This window comes from Dasypus novemcinctus, chromosome 29 (genome assembly GCF_030445035.2).
Source record: "Dasypus novemcinctus isolate mDasNov1 chromosome 29, mDasNov1.1.hap2, whole genome shotgun sequence".
Classification (NCBI taxonomy): Eukaryota; Metazoa; Chordata; class Mammalia; order Cingulata; family Dasypodidae; genus Dasypus; species Dasypus novemcinctus.
In genome coordinates, this window is record NC_080701.1 from 40,849,805 (window position 1) to 40,855,324 (window position 5,520).

Here is a 5,520-nt window from a genome sequence, read left to right on the forward strand (position 1 = left end):
CAGCGGCCCCTAGCGGTGGTAGTTTGGGCTCTGAGTTTCCGCACCGGAGCCGCTTGCTTGTTCCTGGAGCTTCCTTCCTCTGTCTCTTCTTTTCATCAGACTTAGAGGAGAAAACAACAGTCCACGACACCATAGCAGAGGTTCTCTTCCAGCACAGCCCCCACCCAGCAGGGTCCTAGCAGGCCAGCGACCCCTTTCCTTCCCGTGGCCTCTCGCGGGCACTCGATGTGTCCGTTTGGGAACCCCGCTAACCCCTAAGCCCGGCGGGTGAGTTTTCCTGGCAGTCGACACGCTCCGGGAAGTGCCTTGGGTGGGTTTCGGCAGGATGTCTAGTGGCCGCACGTGTCCCACCACTACCACTGGGGACAACTCCCGAGTGGAGAATTCTCCCCCTCATCACCACTGTCTTCCACCTCCAAGCCTTAGGCCCCTCCCGCCGGCAGCCACGGTCTCCAGAGCAACGGAGGCGGGGCGGGGCGTGGGCGGGGCAAGTCTGCCGGGGGCGGGGCGCCGGGCGCCCGGGGGCGGGGGCGGCTGGGGGCGTGGCCTGCCCGGCGGGCTTGGGCGCCTGTGCCTTGGTCCTGGCTCGGCCGGCCGTGGGGGGGCGGGGAGAGGCCTGGCTGGGGCGGCGGCTGGAGCCAGAGGGGGCTTAGATCCCACGGGGCTGTTGGAGGCGCTTCTCCCGCTGCCAGGTGTCGGCACTATTGCTTCCCGCTGTGCTGACGACCATCTTCTCCTCTCCTCCCTCTTAGCTGACCTGGGCAAGGCCAAGGAACTTGGGCGTAGGGCTTGCAGCTGGGCTGGGGCTCAGGTCCCAGCTGGCACGGGGCCTGTCCAGAGATTCAAGGCTCCTGTGCAGGCACCAACCCCCAGTGCCGGGCTCGGCTTCAGCCAAGGGGACAGGAGAGGCCTGTGGAGGGAGGGCCCACCTGAGACCGACTCCACCCCATGCAAGAGCACCTATACTCAAGTAGGGCCCACTGGCAGGGCGCTGAGGCCCAGAGCCTCCTGCCACCGGCGTAGACCTGGCTGTCCCCGCAGCCCTCAGGAGCACCAGTGCCTGGGGCTTTATCGCCTAGGCAGCTGCGCCTCGGCGACAGGGGCTATCTGCTTTCGTTTGGAACTCTGCACCGTATACCTGTGGAATTGCCTGCTATGGTAGCTTGGCACGACAACCAACAGGAAAATCACCTGGCTGCGTGGCGTGCTCTGGCAGAGCCGAAGCTACTTCAGATGATGAGTTCTTCCTTTCGTGTGGTGTGTGTGTTTCAAACCCTGGCGGCTGTGGCTCGAGTCAACGCCAAAACAACCCATGCAACTGCTTTGGACGGTCGCGATGCCTGCTTACAATGTCCCTGGTACAAGGAACACACGGACCTGTAAGCCCAATTGACCGCAGTGAGCCTCACGGGAGCAGAAATGCTTTCCCCTGAAAAGCCTCACAACCCAACAGGTAAGCAGCTTCGTTTGCGGTCCCCCGAACCCGGAGAAAAGATCAGTGTTCATTCGTACGGTACCACAAAGTGGGGCGAGAGGAGAAAGGGCACGCTGATGTCTGAGGGTCGCCTGGGTGCTCAGGGGCCCGCCCCTCTCATCCCAGAGAAGAAACACAGAGCAAGAGTGGACACTGACGAGGAAGGGGAAGACTGTGAGCCTCTCCTCTCTGAGAGACAGGCCTGTCCGGGCCTGGCAGGCGGCCAAGGCAGAAGCCCTCAGGCCACCTGTGGGAAAGGCCAGGTTTTCCGGTCCCAAAACGGCGGAGGTGACGGCGATGGGAGTCAGCACGTCTGTGACCATTGGCGTGGGAGAGACCTGCAGGGCAACGCCGGCCCTAGGTAGGCCCCCGCTTGACGAGGCCGCGGGGACTTTGGTTGGCGAGGAAGCCCCCTCTTCCGAGGGACCGACCCGGGCAGCCTGGCCCAACGCAGACTCTTGGCCTGGACCAGGTGAGCTCTCGCTCTCGGATGGAGAGAGGGTCTCAGCCCAGTCCCAGGTCTGGCCCAGGGGTCCCCTCCCCCACAGCCCCTTCTGCAAGGGGCCCTGCCCCTCCCCCTGCCTTGGAACCCAGGAAGGAACCATTCTTTCCCAACAGCGGCCCCTAGCGGTGGTAGTTTGGGCTCTGAGTTTCCGCACCGGAGCCGCTTGCTTGTTCCTGGAGCTTCCTTCCTCTGTCTCTTCTTTTCATCAGACTTAGAGGAGAAAACAACAGTCCACGACACCATAGCAGAGGTTCTCTTCCAGCACAGCCCCCACCCAGCAGGGTCCTAGCAGGCCAGCGACCCCTTTCCTTCCCGTGGCCTCTCGCGGGCACTCGATGTGTCCGTTTGGGAACCCCGCTAACCCCTAAGCCCGGCGGGTGAGTTTTCCTGGCAGTCGACACGCTCCGGGAAGTGCCTTGGGTGGGTTTCGGCAGGATGTCTAGTGGCCGCACGTGTCCCGCCACTACCACTGGGGACAACTCCCGAGTGGAGAATTCTCCCCCTCATCACCACTGTCTTCCACCTCCAAGCCTTAGGCCCCTCCCGCCGGCAGCCACGGTCTCCAGAGCAACGGAGGCGGGGCGGGGCGTGGGCGGGGCAAGTCTGCCGGGGGCGGGGCGCCGGGCGCCCGGGGGCGGGGGCGGCTGGGGGCGTGGCCTGCCCGGCGGGCTTGGGCGCCTGTGCCTTGGTCCTGGCTCGGCCGGCCGTGGGGGGGCGGGGAGAGGCCTGGCTGGGGCGGCGGCTGGAGCCAGAGGGGGCTTAGATCCCACGGGGCTGTTGGAGGCGCTTCTCCCGCTGCCAGGTGTCGGCACTATTGCTTCCCGCTGTGCTGACGACCATCTTCTCCTCTCCTCCCTCTTAGCTGACCTGGGCAAGGCCAAGGAACTTGGGCGTAGGGCTTGCAGCTGGGCTGGGGCTCAGGTCCCAGCTGGCACGGGGCCTGTCCAGAGATTCAAGGCTCCTGTGCAGGCACCAACCCCCAGTGCCGGGCTCGGCTTCAGCCAAGGGGACAGGAGAGGCCTGTGGAGGGAGGGCCCACCTGAGACCGACTCCACCCCATGCAAGAGCACCTATACTCAAGTAGGGCCCACTGGCAGGGCGCTGAGGCCCAGAGCCTCCTGCCACCGGCGTAGACCTGGCTGTCCCCGCAGCCCTCAGGAGCACCAGTGCCTGGGGCTTTATCGCCTAGGCAGCTGCGCCTCGGCGACAGGGGCTATCTGCTTTCGTTTGGAACTCTGCACCGTATACCTGTGGAATTGCCTGCTATGGTAGCTTGGCACGACAACCAACAGGAAAATCACCTGGCTGCGTGGCGTGCTCTGGCAGAGCCGAAGCTACTTCAGATGATGAGTTCTTCCTTTCGTGTGGTGTGTGTGTTTCAAACCCTGGCGGCTGTGGCTCGAGTCAACGCCAAAACAACCCATGCAACTGCTTTGGACGGTCGCGATGCCTGCTTACAATGTCCCTGGTACAAGGAACACACGGACCTGTAAGCCCAATTGACCGCAGTGAGCCTCACGGGAGCAGAAATGCTTTCCCCTGAAAAGCCTCACAACCCAACAGGTAAGCAGCTTTGTTTGCGGTCCCCCGAACCCGGAGAAAAGATCAGTGTTCATTCGTACGGTACCACAAAGTGGGGCGAGAGGAGAAAGGGCACGCTGATGTCTGAGGGTCGCCTGGGTGCTCAGGGGCCCGCCCCTCTCATCCCAGAGAAGAAACACAGAGCAAGAGTGGACACTGACGAGGAAGGGGAAGACTGTGAGCCTCTCCTCTCTGAGAGACAGGCCTGTCCGGGCCTGGCAGGCGGCCAAGGCAGAAGCCCTCAGGCCACCTGTGGGAAAGGCCAGGTTTTCCGGTCCCAAAACGGCGGAGGTGACGGCGATGGGAGTCAGCACGTCTGTGACCATTGGCGTGGGAGAGACCTGCAGGGCAACGCCGGCCCTAGGTAGGCCCCCGCTTGACGAGGCCGCGGGGACTTTGGTTGGCGAGGAAGCCCCCTCTTCCGAGGGACCGACCCGGGCAGCCTGGCCCAACGCAGACTCTTGGCCTGGACCAGGTGAGCTCTCGCTCTCGGATGGAGAGAGGGTCTCAGCCCAGTCCCAGGTCTGGCCCAGGGGTCCCCTCCCCCACAGCCCCTTCTGCAAGGGGCCCTGCCCCTCCCCCTGCCTTGGAACCCAGGAAGGAACCATTCTTTCCCAACAGCGGCCCCTAGCGGTGGTAGTTTGGGCTCTGAGTTTCCGCACCGGAGCCGCTTGCTTGTTCCTGGAGCTTCCTTCCTCTGTCTCTTCTTTTCATCAGACTTAGAGGAGAAAACAACAGTCCACGACACCATAGCAGAGGTTCTCTTCCAGCACAGCCCCCACCCAGCAGGGTCCTAGCAGGCCAGCGACCCCTTTCCTTCCCGTGGCCTCTCGCGGGCACTCGATGTGTCCGTTTGAGAACCCCGCTAACCCCTATGCCCGGCGGGTGAGTTTTCCTGGCAGTCGACAAGCTCCGGGAAGTGCCTTGGGTGGGTTTCGGCAGGATGTCTAGTGACCGCACGTGTCCCGCCACTACCACTGGGGACAACTCCCGAGTGGAGAATTCTCCCCCTCATCACCACTGTCTTCCACCTCCAGGCCTTAGGCCCCTCCCGCCGGCAGCCACGGTCTCCAGAGCAACGGATGCGGGGCGGGGCGTGGGCGGGGCGAGTCTGCCGGGGGCGGGGCGCCGGGCGCCCAGGGGCGGGGGCGGCTGGGGGCGTGTCCTGCCCGGCGGGCTTGGGCGCCTGTGCCTTGGTCCTGGCTCGGCCGGCCGTGGGGGGGCGGGGAGAGGCCTGTGGAGGGAGGGCCCACCTGAGACCGACTCCACCCCATGCAAGAGCACCTATACTCAAGTAGGGCCCACTGGCAGGGCGCTGAGGCCCAGAGCCTCCTGCCACCGGCGTACCTGGCTGTCCCCGCAGCCCTCAGGAGCACCAGTGCCTGGGGCTTTATCGCCTAGGCAGCTGCGCCTCGGCGACAGGGGCTATCTGCTTTCGTTTGGAACTCTGCACCGTATACCTGTGGAATTGCCTGCAATGGTAGCTTGGCACGACAACCAACAGGAAAATCACCTGGCTGCGTGGCGTGCTCTGGCAGAGCCGAAGCTACTTCAGATGATGAGTTCTTCCTTTCGTGTGGTGTGTGTGTTTCAAACCCTGGCGGCTGTGGCTCGAGTCAACGCCAAAACAACCCATGCAACTGCTTTGGACGGTCGCGATGCCTGCTTACAATGTCCCTGGTACATGGAACACACGGACCTGTAAGCCCAATTGACCGCAGTGAGCCTCACGGGAGCAGAAATGCTTTCCCCTGAAAAGCCTCACAACCCAACAGGTAAGCAGCTTCGTTTGCGGTCCCCCGAACCCGGAGAAAAGACCAGTGTTCATTCGTATGGTACCACAAAGTGGGACGAGAGGAGAAAGGGCACGCTGATGTCTGAGGGTCGCCTGGGTTCTCAGGGCCCCGCCCCTCTCATCCCAGAGAAGAAACACAGAGCAAGAGTGGACACTGACAAGGAA